General features: G+C 44.4%; 1 long non-coding RNA gene across 1 annotated transcript; it reads right to left on the bottom strand.

Annotated features, from left to right (window-relative positions):
* Nucleotides 1-4,611: 4,611 nt before the first annotated feature.
* LOC114224808 (uncharacterized) lies at nt 4,612-17,935 on the bottom strand. Its single transcript, XR_003612462.2, has 2 exons — nt 17,859-17,935; nt 4,612-4,914 (listed from the first exon to the last, which is right to left on the bottom strand). It is a non-coding gene; the product is annotated as an uncharacterized LOC114224808 (long non-coding RNA).
* Between the last annotated feature and the right edge of the window lie 107 nt (nt 17,936-18,042).

Below are 18,042 nucleotides of genomic sequence, written 5' to 3'. Positions count from 1 at the left end.
GGCGTTTGGAAGGAAGAGGGAGCAGCCCCCAGACTTGCTGTGCCCCCTCCTCCTCCTTTGCTCTGTGGTGAAGCATTAGATGTGAGGTGATGGAGGACTGGTAACCCTAAGTGGATGCTGAGGGGCTGGAATTAAAATGCCCCCAACAAGCCAGATATAAAGTGTCCTTACTAGTTTCTGTGGCCCCTGGGCTAAATTGGACTTGTGAATGATCTCACTCTGTTATTAATAACAGGAAGTTAGTCTTTCTTGCTCCAGCAGGGTGTATGTGTGAGTGTGAGTGTGTGTGTGTGTGTGTGTGCGTGTGTATTTATGTTTGGGAGCAGAGGGAATTACCTTTGTAGAATGGGTCAGAGAAATGCTATTTTCATGTTAGACCATAACTCATTAATTTGCAGTCCTTTTTAACCTAAATGTTCTTCTAGAGACCTTTTTAATTTTATTTATTTTTAAATTATGAGGAGGGTGAGGAGAGTTTGCCTCTTACTCTAGCTTTGCTTTGACACTCCAGTCATTCGGCTTCAGGGGGGCCCAGCCTCCGTACAACTCCAGCTGGGGTCCAGGATGGTTCTAGTCTTTCACCCATGCTCTTGAAGGAACGATGCTATGTCAACACCAGCCAAGGGCAGGGTTGAGTTATGAGAATACAAGATGTGAGCCTCATGCTTTTCTAGGGTGAGCTTGACAAAAGTGTTCTCACCATGAGTTTGGTCTTCATTCCTGGCTTCTGGTGGTTTTATGTGAGGATTTCCACTTTTGTGCAGAAACACCAAAAGTTGTGGCCGGGGTGGGGGCGGGGTGTCACAGAATCTGCAAAATAGGAAGTGATCTGAAAATTAGCAAATACTGTGTGAAGTATGGTTGCTGACCTTTAGGGACTTCCATTAATTGCAGGAACCTAAGACCAATTCTCCAAGTTATTAGAAAGGACAAGACAATATATCAAGCACTGAATTATGCAAAATGTACGACAAAGGCTGAACATACTGACAGGAACGAAATTAGTACAGACTGCGATTATTAGGCAAGGCTTTGCAGGACAGGGAATTGAGAACAGCATGCCTGGGGTACAGAGACAAGAATGAGAGGGATGTGTTTATTGTTACAGCAAGGCTTGAAAAAATGACGGGGTACAAACCATGATACATGGTGTAAATCCAATTTGGAAAAAATATGTTTTATTCATATGCCAAGAAAAAGGACTCTAAGCAAATGTATCAAAATATACATAATGTTTATCACATGGCAAAGGGGTTTATGGGTAATTTTCAGTTTCTTTTTTTCACTTGGTATCTTCTGTTTACAATGAAATGATTTATTAGTATAACCAGACAAAAAAACAAAGCCATCGTCCCTTATTAAGAAAGGGATGCGCCCGGGTGCTGGTGACACACTGAGTTCGCAGGGGCCCTGGGTAGGGTGTGCCTGGGGAGATTCACAGACCAGCGCTGGGCCCACTTGGAGGCCCGGAAAGGTGACTCCAAGCGGCAGGAGGTGGGCTCTGCCGTTGAGTCCCATCCAGCACGAGTGAGCAGGGGGATCTGGGGAGGCTCCGAGGCTCTTACGAGAGTGAATGATTCAGACCCCAGGGAATGAGACCCTGGGCACCCGCAGGGTCACAGACAGTGAGATGGACCCGAGAAACCTGTCCTGGGCAACACACAGGCAGGAAAGGGAGGACAAAGAATCTAACCGGTGACATCTCGGGGGCCCTGAGAGGCCCTGAAATGACCTTTCCTGTCTCTAGGATTGGGTGCCCTTCATCAGCATGTGGTGGGAGTTCCCAAGGTGGCAGGCCTCTTTGGAGGGGGACTTTGGGGGACCAGTTGGTGATCTCCTGTGTATATTCACTAGTGGATAGGAATGGGAGTGGGGCGGAAGTGAGACCCCATGACCCTGTCTGAAATCTCCACCTGTAAGGGGGGGGGGCTGGCCTCCAGTGCTGAGCGTGCTCTCTGAAGCTCACCTCAGCCAGCAGGACCCAGTTCTCAGAGGCAGCTGCTGCACGGGGGACCCTGAGCATGGGGGGCTGCGTCAAGCGGGGGCCCTGTTGAGCATTGCATGGCTACTTACAGGCAGGAAAGAGGAGCCTCGGCCTTGGCCGCATTTTGCTTAGGGCAGGATCAGTACTAACACCACTGCTCACCTGACTCTGCATCCATCTAAAGACCTAAGAAACACTGCATTTTCACTGGTAAAAATCACTCTGACTTCTGTACAGTGGGTGCTGAAGGGCGGTTCTCCCGCCCACAACGTAGGTGTGCGATCAATGCGCGTCATTGGCATGAGTGTGATCAAAGTGAAAGTGTGACCCAGAGACCGGTCCGGGGGTGGGGGGGGGTGGGGAACAGAGGCTGGAGGAGCTTTGCAACTTACCAAAAATTGCAGTGAAAGATGAATAGAGTATTGATGATTCATATTTGTAGAAGTTTTGTTTACTTAATCCAAAGGACAAGAAGACCATGACCTGGAAAATCTTTTTAGCCAGAAGCCTGTGTGACAGAAAACTGGAAGGGTTGAACTGTCACATTGGGTTACTCTGCTGGTGATTTGCGAAATTGGCCTCGCTTTCTTGCTGTACCCACTGTAACCAGGGGGAGGCAAGAAGGGAGGCCCACAAAGTCCTCAGCCTTGAGGAGACACACAGCCTGTGAGGGGAACGCAGGCCCTAGAGCCAGATGGAACGGTCTGGAGCCAGCTTTCCCCACCTAACAGCTGTGTGTGGATAGAACAGGGAAGGCTAGCAGTCTCTTTAGCATAAACTCCTACACAGATGCCTGGATAACTAAACTCCCTTGGATGGGATTCAAGAGCTCTATGCTGAACGCTGTTGTCTAGAAAAATAAGACCTGTGAAGGTGGCATTGAATTTCCCGCCTCTCCAAGACATTCCACCCACTTTCTCTGAGGGAGGACTCAGGCCTTCCTGACATGTCTTTACGCCCCACTTCTAGAATCACAGTCCATCATCGCTCTGCCTGCTAACAGATCTCTGAGTTTTCTGTGGAAATAGTGAAATGAAAGCAGTAAGAATTTGCAAGCCTGAAAATGATTTTGCGAAGGAATCATTTTTCATGTAGTTTGTGCTGACATCTTTTAGGACCAGGAAGGGAAGGGATTTTCTTTTATATTACAATTAATCACTACACAGAGAGTATAGTAGGCACTTCATAAATATGTGTTGCATGGATGAGTTAATGAACCAAAGTGATACTAATAATGTAATAATAAGACACAGTTTGATTTTTTTTAAGATTTCATTTATTTATTTGAGAGAGAGAGAGAGAGAGAGCATGAGTGGGGGGGGATGGGAGTGGGGGAGGGCAGAGGGAGAGGGCGAAACAGACTCCCCAGCTGAGCAGACAGCCTGAAGTGGGGCTCAATCCCAGGACCCTGAGATCATGACCTGAGCTGAAGGCAGACATGCTTAATCAACTGAGCCACCCAGGTGCCCCAAGACATAGTTTTTAAGTTTAAAAATACTCAAAACGATACTCTATTCTGCTTAGGGATACATACGTATGTTATAAAGGTGTATAGCAGTGTGTGGAGTGATAAATATCAAAATAATATAATTGGGTTGGGAAGGAGGTGCAGAGGGTGGATTTAACTGTTTTCAATGTTTTATTTCTTGAGCTGAGTATTAGACACACAGCTGTGCATTGCATTTTTCTTTGTCCTTTTCTGTATGTCTTAAATATTGCACGATACATTTTAAATCTAAATAAAACTACATTTAAAAAATATCTCTAATATAAAGATCGCTTCGCCGGAGGAAAAAGTGGAGGGCGGAAAAGTTGAGTTAATATGTCTGTTTCCTTCCCAAGTTGGGCGCCTTTTTTCTCGTGTTGCTCATTAACACCCACTCCCTTTCTTATCTCCACCAACCATTCCCTCTCCCTAGATTGTCCCTTCCAGCGTTTCTAAGTAATTATATCTTCAGCTACCGGCTAGAAAAGAAATACTTCCATGCATCAATATGGAGGCTCTTGATGAGTTCCAAGTGACTTTATTTCTTGTAGTCACTATCTTCTAAGTAAAAGAGCATGCACCCTACATGAGAGGAGATAGACGTTGGTTGGACACAAGTTCTGTGCCCACATCCCACTCATTCCACATATCACCTCATAATCCTCGTAACAGCCCAAAATGTAGGTAGTAGCTTTCCTCTATGATACGAGCAATGGAGGCTCTGTGGTACTCAGCAACTTGCCCAGGATTAGGGGCCCATGGGAGTCTGTGGCAGGAAGGAGCTCACACCCAGACGGTCCTGTCCTGCCCATGCTCTTGCTCTGTGCTCCTGGTCAATGTGTGACCAGTGGCACACATTTGGGAGGTGCTTGGAGAGCTAAGGATATGAGCCCGTGGTGGCTCCAGAGGGCAGTGTCCTACAGGGGAATTGGTTCATTACCCTGATGGTAAGCTCTGGTCCTGTGGTCTACAAAGTGGGGTCCATGGTACCCCAGCACTGTGCAAGAAGATGTGGCAAGACAATATCTCATCTTTTTTAAAATTTTCTATTTCATTGTATGTTTTACACTGTATAAAATAGGTTGCTGCAGTATTACTTGTATATGATTTATAGATAAATAAATATTTGTTATGTTGAAGGTTTATGCTCAAAAATATTTTTATTGATGAGAGTGTACGATTTAAAAAGTTTGGAGACTTTGCAGAGTCTGCTCAACTGAACTGATCCACCTTGTTTCAGACCAGCCGTTACGTTAGTACACAAGTGTTGAATGGCCTCGGGTCTCCTTGTCTGGAGCAGGTCCTTCCCGGTGTCCAGTAAATGGGCATGTGGCCACAGAGACACTCTTGGGAATATTGGTGAAGTCCTGAAGAACTGCAGAGGAGACTGGAAGCAGGTAGATGTCTCACTTCTCAAGAAAGCAGGTTTCACAATGCCAAATTCCTGGAAAAAAAAATTTAGAATGGATTATTAAACAGATGGTATATGACCAGTTAGGGGAAAATCATGGTCTCTGGCAGCTAGCATGGGTTCACCAGGAATGAGTCCTGCCTAAATAAACTCATTTACTTTATGATACTCAACAATAATTTATTGGGAGAAATCATTCATTCACTCATTTTTTTCATGCATGCATACATTCATGGTCCACTTGACGGTTAATCACTGAGCATCTATTATGTTTAAAGCCCTGTGCGGATGACATCTAGCGATGGATATACTGCAATCTCTGTCCCCAAAGAGCTCTCCTTTTAATAAAGGAGACAAACATGTACACACATAACAACAATGAAATGAAGTATTTCTTAAATGCCACATGGTGGTTATATCATAAACAAAGTGATTATATTACCAACAAATGTGCCTGGCATTCAGCAAAAGGAGAATACTGTAGAGACCGGGACTCCTAGCAGCAAGACCAGCCGTTTCAGCAAGGAAAAAAAAACATTAGAGCTCTCCATATATTTATTTTTTAATATAAAATTTTGATTTTCTATTTTGGATATGTTTCATATTGGCAGAGTCTCTGCTAATGTCGTTGAAGACATTTGCGTCGGATGATAACAGTTAGGTGACTTGAACAGCTTAACTAGTTGAACAACTCTACCCAAAGTAGGCTACTTAATGGAGCAAGATCAGCCCAGAGAGACAAATGGTCCTCAGCCGGGGACTATTTAACCTACCAGTTTCCCATTTGCAGACCTGGCCAGCAGGTTCACTGACCTCTGGGGGAGGTGGAGCATTACAAGTATTCGGACGGACAGAAATCACAACTGCTCTCTTGAGTGTTTGGTCAGGATGCCCAGGTGAAAGACCCTGAGAAGCGTGGACAGACTGAAAGTTGGGTTGGAGAAAATGAAGTCGCATAATAACGGCTGCATTTACTGAGCACCTGCTATGCACAGGCGCCCTGGGGAGCGCTGGCCATGCGCGATCTCGTTTGGTCCTTACAGAAGCCCCATGATGTGGACACCGTGGTTATTCCCACCCTGGGCAGGACCTGGGCTTGGGGCCCAGAAGGGAGGCAGTCTGAGCGATGTGGGGATTAGACCTGGGAGGAAGGATGTGGTGGGCAGAACCCGGACCGAAGTGGGGGAGCCCCTGTGTGCGAGGGACCTTCTGAGCCTCTGGGGCACGTGGTTCTGGAAGGTCAAGGGGAGGTGGCCCCACTCCCTGCTGGGGAGATCAGAAGAAGGATTCGGGCACTAGATGATCTTTAAGGTCTGTTTGCACTTTGAGTTCAATGAACCTGTGTGAAATGAAGGACCCGCAGTCCCTGGCCCATAGACGGTGGGTGTGTGGGCCATTAAAAGAGACACTGATCTGGCTTTTGGGCAGCCTTCATGGAGCCACAGATGGCTTCCCTGTGGGAGCCCAGCTCCTTTCCAGGCAGGCCAGATCCCTGCCCCGAGGGAAGGGAGGAGCAAGTCTGAGCCGCTAGGCCTGGGATCTACCTTTCTGAGGAGAATAAAAAAGAGCATTCCACCTTTATACCTTCTACCATGAAACTTTAGATTCACTGATTATTCAGCTGAATTGTGAACATTCAGCATTTGTCAGGATGGCTGACTTCCTCCCCAAACACTGCCTAGTTTAGGAAATGCCAGACTATAAATAAACAGACTATCTGTGCCACATCTGAAAGCATAAACTGAAGATTTTAGGAGTCTAAATGCCCTCCGGGTTGCAGAATGATCCTGAGACAGAATATTCTGCCTTTTTTTTTTTTAAGATTTATTTATTTATTTGAGAGAGAGAGAGAGCGTAGAGGGAGAGGAAGACTCTCCAGCAGAACCCACACCCAGTGCAGAGTGGGACTGGGGACTCGCGGCTAGGGGCTGGATTGCAGGACCCTGAGATCATGACCTGAGCGGAAATCAAGAGTCTGCTGGATGCTTAACCAACTGAGCCACCCAGACGCCCCCAGAATATTCAACTTTAAACGTTATTATCGTTTGATCAGAGGTAAAGCTAAAATTTAGGAAACTCAAAGTGAAATTCTCTCTCCCCCCTCCTTCTCTCTGTCTCTCTCTTTTCCTTCCTCCTCATCTCTAACCACCCCCCAACCCCCCCATCCATTGGATACCCTGTAGGAGAATACCAGTGATCAATTAACCCTCAACAACATGATTAATTTATGTTCACAAAGTAGGAGAAGCAGTGTGGTGTGAGAGACTAGGATTTAGTCAGAAGAACAGATTCCAGCCTCAGTCACTAATTAGCTGTAGGACCATGGGCAACTCAGTATGATGTTCTGAGTTGCAGTTTCTCCTTTTGTAAAACAGAAATAATAATAACTTTTAATGATAATAAAAACCCCCGGATTGTTTTAAGTATTACACATCATAGTGTATATCATTATGCTTGCAAACTGCGAATTGCTCTACAAATGTACATTATTACCATGATTATTATAAGATGGAAACTTCCCGCTGGTTTAGAGGTTTTTTTACAGAGGTGTGTATTTGCTGTAAATGCAGTGTTTGTTTTATGGATCCTCGAAGGGTTGGGATAATTAGGTAAATAAATCTCTGCTAAGGCAGCATATGTAATGGCCAAACCAGGTGGTCTTTAACTGGCAAGATGCACAAAGAAGATACAGTAAAAACTGTAAGGAATGAGATCACAGTGGGGATTAAGAACAACTCCCTGGCCAAGGACAGTTCTTGAAAACGTGTCACCAGGCCACATTGGTATGATCGCATGGGCCTGGCTGTCCATGTCAGGCCCCCAAGCAAGACGCAGACAGGCCTGCAGTGCGGTCAGTATTGTGGAATGATAATCCTACAGTAAGAAGTCCATTTTTCAAAGAGTTCAAACAAACAAACAAACAAACAAACACGCATGTCTAGCCAGGGCAGAAAACAGTTACATTTTTCTGGGGGAAAATTAACACAGCCCTTCAAAGCCTCAAAAATGTTCACAACCTTTGACTCTAGCCAGTCTAGAAAAATATCTGGGAAAGATCCTAAAGAAATTATCACATGTAAGAGCACAGAGATACTAATTGTAACATTGTTTAAGTTGGCAAAAAAAAAAAATGGGGGAAGAATCTAAGTGTTTAGCAATAGGGGGCGGGTTAAATGAGGTCACAAATATCCTGAGGACGCCTTACCCTGCAGGCGTTAAAAGACGACACAGATGGGCACCTGGGTGGTTCAGTCAGTTAAGTGTCTGCCTTCGGCTCAGGTCATGATCCCGGGGTCCTGGGATTGAGTCCCGCATCGGGCTCCCTGCTCAGCGGGGAGCCTGCTTCTCCCTCTGCCTCTGTCCTTCCCCCACTGCTCATGCTATCTCTCTCTCATGCTCTCTCTCAAATAAATAAGTAAAATCTTTTAAAAAAAAAGATGACACAGAAAAGATGTGCATTTTCCTCATGTGAAAAAACATTTTTGATATGTTGTTACCAAAAGCAGGTTATAAAACATCATGACTCCTATTTTTGAAACCATATGTATGTTTACATGTACTATGTATGCATTTTTTTAAAGTCTGCGGGGATAGTCACTAGATTAATAACAGCAGCTAGCATTTCCTGAGCCCTGGCTGTGGGGTGGGGCTCTACACACGTGTTACCCCCACTTACTCCTCTCAGCAGCCCCCCCCCCACCGGAAGGAGCATCCCTATTCTTATCTCAGGGCAGAGGTAATTCAGGGACTGAGAGCTGTTAGTAAGGTGTCCCAAGGTCTTGCAGCTGCTAAGTGGCAGAACCCGGGTCTCTCTGACTCCAAAGCCTGGGTTCATGACCCTGTTTCTATAGTCTTCCAGTCACAATAGTGGTTATATTCAGACAGTGAGATGATGAGCTATTTTATCATTTTCCCAAACTATCTGATTATTTTAAAAAAACTTTCATCTTATGACAAATTCCCATTGACTGGGTATTTAAGGAAATAAGTGTGTTCCTCCCAATTGGATAGGATGGGGAATTCAACTTGGAGAAATCTATGGATGCCCAAGGAGGTGAATGGCCACCAGAGGCTACTGGCATTTTGGATACTGCTGAAAAAGCCCCCAGCTTGTTGAATTGTCAGGCACAGGGAAATGCACAAAATCGGTCATTTATCATTCTTGGCATGTATTATCTAGAAGAATGATTATTATTTCAGTTGATAATAATAAAGTGCTTTTAGATGAAGCACTTGTTGACATCCTTATAAACATCCTGTGAAACAAGAAGAGAAGGTATTTTTGTACCCATTTTACAGATGAGGAGAACTGAGGTCCAGAAAGGGTAAGTAGCAGGTCCCAGGTTCTAGAGCCTAAAGTAACAAAGACTCAGTTCAAACTGAGACCGTCTGACTCCTAGTCCAGGGATTTACCATGACAAGGGGCTTTTAGGAGAAGTTGTTCAGAGTGGACATACCCCATGGGAGCTGGGTGGGACTGGAAGTTGCAGGGTGGGTGGGCAGCAGAGACGTCTGAGTTGGTGCAGCAGATAGTCACGATGTGCTGTGCTCTGTGAGCCTCTGCAGCAGAAGCGCCTCTGTGGGTCTAGCTTCCGAGCAGATAGATGCAGACCTGGGGACAGGCCCAACAGGCTCTTCCTCCAGAAAAGCAGTCCTTTTACTCTCCCTTCTCCTTTTCCCCCCTTCTCCTTCTCCCCCCACCCCACTTTCTCCAGTGCGCCCCTTTCTTTTCCTCCCCCTTGTAGACACATGTAGGGAAGAGAATTCAATGACATAAATCTGACTTTCCTCAGCGAGGGCCCCTGGAAGACCAGTATTTTACCCTCAAATTTAAAAATAAGAGGAAATTAATGTCCTTAGATTTCCACCTCTTACCTCAGAGTCTCTTAGAGATGATCAGAGATGTTACTGGCACTCCCCCGCGCCATGGCTGTCATTGACCTCATGACCACCCCCGCCCTCATGCGTGACCCGTCTTAGTACACAGCCAGCTCTTAACCACCATTCCTGTCAAGCTGATGAAGCCACGTCCCTGCTCTGGGATACAAGGCTCCAGTGTTGGCTTAGATGTTCAGTGAAAGGAGGTGCGTCAGTCAAAAGGGGTGGGACAATGATGACTAGATTTTCCACGCTGGACTCCAGGGGAGCATAAGTTCAGAGAAGCTACCGGTGACCCACTGCCACTCTGGAGGCAATATGCTATTGTGGTTACGAGGGAACAGCTCCAGAGTAAGACCTGGCCTCCTTCTCTAGCTCTGTGACCTTGGTAAGTACCTCTCCCTCATGATCTCAGGGTCGTGAGATCAAGCCCCGAGTAGGGCTCCTCACTCAGCCGGGAGTCTGCTTGAGATTCTCCCTCTCCCTCTCCCTCCTCTCTCCCCCTGCTCATGCGCTCTCTCTCTTTCTCTCTCAAATAAATTAATCTTTAAAAAAAGGAAAAAAAGATAGGAAGTAGTTTTATTGATTTGAATTTGATGACCTTTTTCTCATGTCTCTTGATGATGGGATTGTCCAACCAAGAGAATGGCAAAATGCAGGCATAAACAAGGGACTCCTGAGGCAAAGAAGGGCCTAAAAGATCCATCAGTTGATTCATTACACATGCAACAAGTGGAGTCGGTCATGGTCTGCTGCCTTGGAACTTTGCCTTACTGCTCTTCCTCTTTCTTCTGTTGATCTTCCTTCCCCTTTTTTTCACCCAGTAGTGGAAAGAGCCGGGGACGGGGGCCTCTGCTCTGCAAAAACCCTGGACAAATCACATTCTGCCCCAGGCCGCAGTTTCCTTTTCACAACAAGGACCCAGGAGTCCCTGTCCAGTCTCTCATCCTCTGGTGCCAGGAGTCTCAGCCCTCAGAGACTATTCGACTACCTCAATCTGCAGTTTCAAAGGACTCAGGGAGCCCCCCAACCCTTTCTGGAGCTTCTGAGGCCAAGCCTGTTCTCACCACACTAAATGTCATTTGGCCTTTCCTTCTCATTCTCTCACAGTGTAAAGAACAGGAAAAGTTGATGGACATTTGACGAGATTCACACCGCAACTAACCTTTAAGTGAGGACTGCTTGCGGAGTTCTGGTGTGCTAACAAGAACGTACTCCACTAATGGAACACAGGTGAAAACACCCCGCCTTCCCCGACTGAGGCCAGGTCGTCGGGTACCTCCACCAAAACAACATATTGCAACCCCTTGAATGCAGAAACAGTTATGACAATTCAGCTGTCTTTTCTTAAACCAGACATTATAAACAGATTTGCAAAGTGTAAAGCAACAATCCCCTGCTGGGTAAATTTTTGTTTTATTTTGGAAAATATAATTATTTTTCATGAAAATTTTATCTGTGTTAATGCAAAACAGGCTTATTATGCTATGTCCAAATGAAATAGTACATACTGGTTTTTAAAATTTGCAGTTTTCAGTTCTAACACAGTAAATATTGATAAAGATAATATTTACAAAAAAGCTCTATGGGGTCCTCAATTATGTTTAGCAGGTAAAGGGGTCCTAAGACCAAAAAGTTTATGGGCCACTATCTTACATTTACCAGAATAAGTGGGAGTCTACCATTGGATTATTTTTTTTTATTAACTAAGTGCCTATGGTTAAACCTCTTTAAGCTTTTAATTTCTCCAACTTTTCATGATGAAATGCTTTTTTAAAAGAATGAGGTCACTTCTCTATTTTACGTTTTGCCTGAATGTAAGAATTTTGCAGCACTTTAGGCCAGTGCTGAGTGAATGAAGATGTGTAAGGTTGAAGAGAATGAGAGCCAAGTTTTCCGAATCTGGAATATGTTCCCCAAATTTTGATCTCTTAACAAATTTGTATACACATATAGCATTAAATAGAGCAAATCAGTAGCCTCCCTCTCCTATAGTCACCGTCTCTTTGGATAAGACATGAGGACTAGATGATTTTGCAGGCAACAATGAACACCCCTCATAACCATTGCAGACACTAGAGAAGGAAGGAGAGGTGACCCCCAGCTCATTTATGAGTTTATTATAGCATGATGAGGCAACCAAAAGATAAAATAAAATAATCAGCCAATATCATAGTTTTACAATAGGTTTACAGATTCTTCGACACACTTCTTTTGACAATGCCCTCACCCTCAAGTGTGGGCTGGATTTTAGTGGTTTGCTTCTAGCACATAGGATATGGTAGAAGTGAAGATGCATGATGTCCAGACTAGGTCACTGAAAGGCTTGTGGCTTCTGTTGTGTTCTCTTGGATGACTCTGGGGGAAGCCAGCTGCCACGTCATGAGGATACGCAAGAATACGTCCGTGAGATGATGAATTGAAGCTTTCTACCAATAGGCATTTGAGGACTGTGAAAGTGGAATCTGCAGCCCCAATGAAGTGGGGGGATGACCGCAACCCTAGCTGACATCTTGACTGCCACTTCATGAAATACCCTGAGCCAGAACTCCCAGATAAGCTGGTCCTGAGCTGCTGATGCTCAGAAGCTGTGAAGTAAGAAGTCTGCGTGTATTTTAAATTCCTAAAAGTTTGGAGTAATGTGTCATGCAGCAGTACCAAAGTAATACAACCAATATGATTTATGAATGCAAAAATCCTACATAAAACGTTGCAACTCTAATTCGGTGGTGCTACATCAACGGTACTACAGGGTGGCCGAGAAGAGTCTAATTCAGGAATGCAAGGATAGTTTGGCCTTGGAAAAATCTATTAATGCAATGCAACACCTTCACAGAAATGGAAAACAAAGACTTTAATTTCAACATTCTTTCCTGATTAAAAACTTTTAATAAACTGAGACCGGAAGGTACCCTCCTTAACTAATAAATGGTACCCACAAAAACTTACACAGCATCATACTTACTGATGGAGCTTTAAAAAAGCAGCCCCATTTAAGTCAGTGACTAGATAAATATGTTGATATCACTGCTTCCATTCAACAGTGTACTGGATGTCTTACCCAATGTAATAGGACAAGGAAAGAAAATAGGGGGTACAAAAACTGCAAAAGAAATCAAAACGTCCTCAATTGTGATTAATAATTGTCTGTAGAGAAAAATCAAAGAGAATTATAGACACAAACTATTTGGACTAATAAAAAAGCTCAACCCAACTGGTGGCTACAAGTTCAAGATATAAAAATTAATAATATTCCTATACACTGCAATAACCAAACAAAAATATAATCAAATAAAAGATCTTGTTTCAGGTCCCAAGGAATAAACCTAAAAAATATGGGTAAGATCTTTTATGGAGAAAATTATAAGATTATAAAACATGAAAGATCTAAAGGTATATACAGATAACACAGTACTATGTACATACAATTGAAATATTCAATATCATAAAGTCAATTCTCTTGACATTGATAAATGAATTCTACATAATTGCAATCAAAATCCCTAGAGTTTTTTTTGTGTGTGTATGTGGCATTTTCCTAAATGTACACGGAAGAGCAAAGGGCCAAGAAAAGCTTTGATACTTTTTTTTTTACATATTCAAAACACGTTTTTTATGTAAGTGTGAAATTGATGGGCTATAAAAGAAACACTCTCAAGCTTATAATATAAACTACTAAGTAGTTCATAAATACAATAACTAGATATGATGATTCAGTACAAGGGCTAATATTATATTAAGTTCCTAAAAATGGATTTTCGAACGTACCAATCAAAAACTAAAATCAAGTATTTCAATGCAAGGCATAAATAGACCCCAGTTCTCTTTTGTCTAGTTTTGTGTCTACGCCAGTCTACTGATTTTCTTTATTGTTTTCTGTTTCCAATTTCATTGGTTTCTGATCTTTTAATTATCTTCTTCTTCTTGGGTTTCTTACACTCTTCTTTTTCTAGTTGTTTAAGGTGAAAAACTTTGATACTTTTAAAGAGGACTAGAGCAAGGAGGTATTAAGACTCATTACAAACAATATTAAGCTTATGAACAAGCAATAGCAATAAAGACACTGTGATATTGGCAGCGAGATAGATGCACAGGCCAATGGGTAACAGGAGAGAGCTCCCAATGGACTCCTGTACGCGGAGCCTGCGTATATGATGGGGATGGCCCTGCACTTCAATGGAGAAAGGATGGGCTATTCAGTAAACGGTGCTAGGTTAATCAAGGATCTATATAGAAAAAAATAGAACTCTTCCTTCACACTGTGCATAAAAATAAGCCTGTGGATTTAAAGATCTAAATATAATGATCAAAACTATAAAGTATTTATAATACAGGAAAATGTACTTATGAGCTCAGGTTAGGGAAGGAGTTCTTAAACATGACAGAAAAAGCACCAATCACAAAGGAAATGATTGATATATTTAACTACACTAAAATTGACAACTTCTGTTCATCAAATGATACTATCTTATTTATTTTTTAAAAGATTTTATTTATTTATTTATTTATTTGAGAGCGAGAGAACACATGGGGAAGGGAAAGGGACAAGCCGACTCTGGGCTGAGCAGAACCCAATGTGGGGTTCGATCCCACCATCCCAAGATCATGACCTTAGCCAAAACCAAGAGTTGGATGCTTAACTAATTAAGCTGCCCAGGCGCCCGGAAAGATAATATTTTAAAAAGGAAAAAGATGAGCCATACACTGGGAGAAGGTATTTGCAATGCACGTAATTGGTAAATGATTCCTATCCAGACTACATAAAGAACTCCTACAGCTCAATAAGAGAAAGACAAACAACAGAACAGAAACATGTGCAAAGGGCTTAACAGTAATTTCACAGAAGATGAAAAATAAGTGGCCTATAAACATGTGAAAAGATGCTCAACTCTGTTAGTAATTAGAGAAATGCAAATTAAACAGTAATGCCTTACCATTTTACACCTGCCAGTTTGACAAAAGTTTAAAAGTGTGACAAGCTTGAGGAGCAACTGCATACCCTGCTATTGGGAGTACAGATTGAACTGCCAGGTTCAAAACAACTCAGCGTTATCCAGTAAAGCTGAAGACGTATGTACGACTCGGTTAAGTAATTCTGCTCCTGCTGGCATTCACACTAGACAAATCTTGCAATGTGCAGCACGAAGCTCTTATAAGAAAGCTCATAGCGGTAATGTTTTAATAGCAAAAAGCTGAAGACAGCTCAGATTCCATTAGCAGTAAAATGGATAAATAATTTGTGTTGTTTGCATACAATGGAATACCGTACAGCAGTGAAAATTAATAAATGACTCCTGGCTGAATCTCAGGAACATCATGTTGCATAGAAAGTGCAAATAAGCAGAAGAATCTGTACAGTATAATTCCACTTATGCGAAGTTAGAGAAACATGCAAAACTAAACAATACCTACAGAAGTGGTAAAACTATAAAGAGAAGCAAGGGAATGACAGACACAAAGTTCAGGATGGTGTTTACATCTGTCTGGGGACGGTGGGGACATGAGGTAGAAGGAATCAGATGAAAGACTATATGCACTACCTTCCATTTTTCACATGTTTTTCAATGGGGATGTCTTATTAGTTTTATAATAAAAACCTATTAAAAACTTCTTTTATTGACTTATTTATCATCTCTGAAAAATAGAACCTGAAACGAGTACTTGAAACATTCAACAGTTGTTGAATTCTGTGCTTATCATTCATGGAGTGAATAAGTTCATATTAAGGAAAATCAATTAACTGATAATTAATATTAAGGAAAATGGATTGGTTAACTGTGAACAAAATTAGAGTGTCGATCCCAAAGCAAAATGACCGAGCTGGCCTCCAGACACTAGATCCAGGCTGCCTGGGATAGAAACTGGCTCTCTGCCTGTTCTTAAGTAGTTTTTTGATCACTTCGTTCCTCAGTTTCCTCATCTGTAAACTGGGCCTAATGATAGTGAATCCCTCATAGGGGAATTTTCAGGATTATATGAGTGAATGTCAAGTGCTTAGAACAGCACACACAGGGGCGCCTGGGTGGCTCAGTTGGTTAAGCGACTGCCTTCGGCTCAGGTCATGATCCTGGAGTCCCAGGATCGAGTCCCACATCGGGCTCCCTGCTCAGCAGGGAGTCTGCTTCTCCCTCTGACCCTCTTCCCTCTCGTGCTATCTCTCATTCTCTCTCTCTCTCTCTCTCTCTCAAATAAATAAATAAAATCTTAAAAAAAAACATTTTAAAAAAAAGAACAGTACACACAGTAAGCACTGGGCATAAGCTTACACACACACGAAGCACTGGGTATAAGCTTGCATGTAAATAAATAAACCAAACAAAGAGCAGAGGGGCTTGTGAAGGACTGGGGTGGAGGGGCTGCTGAATTTTCAAGGCATCCTCACAATCCTGAAATAGCCTGGGCCTGAACTTTGCACACTGAGACAGCTTTGTGTCTCCCTTTTAGAGATTAAGAAAGGAGAAAGGTATTTTGTGGCAGAGAGCTTATGAAAGCTCTGGAGAGCTGCCTGCTGACTAGAGAGTGACAGATATCACTTCAACCCACATCACAAAATGCATGCAACACCACACAACACCTGACTGTCCCGGGAACCCTGCTCCAGGGAGGAATTCGGGGATCTCAAACACACCGTGGGTCCAGTTATCCGAGACCCAGCTGCTTGCTTGCAGGTCCCATTCCCTTTAGCCTGGTTGTTTGGTCGACCCCACATGTGCCGGGCCACTTTCCCCCCTTGATGTATCCACGGGAGAGGAGCCTTGCGTTGCCAAGGGGGGCCCCATTCTGGGGATAAGTTTGAGGCGCCCTGATTCTCGGAGCTGCTCAGCTGCTGGAGCCTGGGGCTCGGGGACCTGTGAGGGACTGTCTTGCTGCAGGAAGCACCACACAAGGACCTCACACAAAGAATCAAGGCTGCCTGACGTCTACCCTTGCCAAAGATTTGAAATGAGTTTCTATTTACAGGGCATTTTCTAAATCGTGTTACACGCTATGTTTACTTGCTGACATTTTCTCCTCAGAGACGGGAAACTAGTCTCTTCTCTTTCCTGGATGGTGAAATGGCCTCTTGCTCTTATCATGCTGCTGGTGACAACCATGGATCCATTCCAGAAACATTTACTGAGTGCTTGCTATGTACCGATTCCTCTACAATTGACTCCAAACCCATTCCTGCACCCGAGTGGGGTGCAGGCCAGCACTCTTCATCACCGGCTAGCCTAGCCCAATAGTTGTTGCCAAGGAAGACCATTTGTCCTGTGGTAGAGTTGTTTGAAGTCATGCCTAACAGGACCTGCTTTTACATCTTTTAGCCTTCTGGGCCCCTTAAAAAAAGCAAGCCATTCTTTGGAATTACATGCTTCAACAGACATCTGTAAGGACTTGTGCTGTAATGATTGTGGTGGTTATTTTTAGTCTAGATGCGGCCCAGAACCTGCTTTCGCCCTCCCCACACCATGTCAGGTGCTGGTCTGCTTGGAGATGGCCTTGGCCTCCACTGGAGGGCTTTCTAGCTGGTGTGGCAAACAGGGGCTCCCACAGCGCCCTCGGTGGCGTTTTCCACAACAGCTGTGCCCTCACAGCAGGACCCGTTTGGATCTGCAGAGAAGCTCCGAAGCCAGATGGCTGCCTGTCAGGGGACCTGGACCAGTCTCAGTCTAGCGGCAGGCTGAGAGGCATGTGACAAGGCCGGAGGGACCCTTCTCAGGCTGGACTACCTCAGTGCGACCATGTGCCTCTAGAAAAGAAAACGAGGACCCACCGCACAGACGGAGAAGCTCCATCCAGCCGAAGCCACTTCAGGCCCCAGGGAGCCTGCCGTTCTGCCGGCCTTACAGCTCAGCTCCTTTGGGTCATCCGTCCCCTCTGCCAGCCACCAACTGCTACTCCAGGGGCGCAGTGTTCTCATCTGGGCAGATGCCACCTCATCTGGCTGTGTGAGGGACAGATGCCGGGAAAGGAGGCTTCCCAAGGCAGGCCCGCAACCGCTCGGCCCGGAATGGGCCCAGCCGGGGCTCTCTGGGCAGCCCCCACCTCCTGGCAGCTGTGGTGTGGGGAGCGGCCTGGGCCCCCCCCCCTCGTGGCCGCTGTTGGTGGTGACTCACCTCTGGTTCCCAGGAACGCTGTTATTTTTGGCCCCGATGTTATTAAGGTTGTGCCCAGATTCCCTGCAAATCAGCAATTAAGGAACACAGCCCCCCACCCCCACCCCCGTGAAAACATGTGAAAAGCAGGGCCAGAGCCACAGGTCCCTGCAGACCCAGGGCCGGTTAGCACAGAAGGCCAGCG

The sequence above is a fragment of the Eumetopias jubatus genome, unplaced genomic scaffold (genome assembly GCF_037043125.1).
Source record: "Eumetopias jubatus isolate StellerSeaLion01/CBP00866 unplaced genomic scaffold, mEumJub1_p1.0 scaffold_2, whole genome shotgun sequence".
NCBI lineage: Eukaryota > Metazoa > Chordata > Mammalia > Carnivora > Otariidae > Eumetopias > Eumetopias jubatus.
The sequence above is the reverse complement of the archived record's forward strand: the minus strand, read 5'-3'. Positions and strand labels throughout refer to the sequence as shown.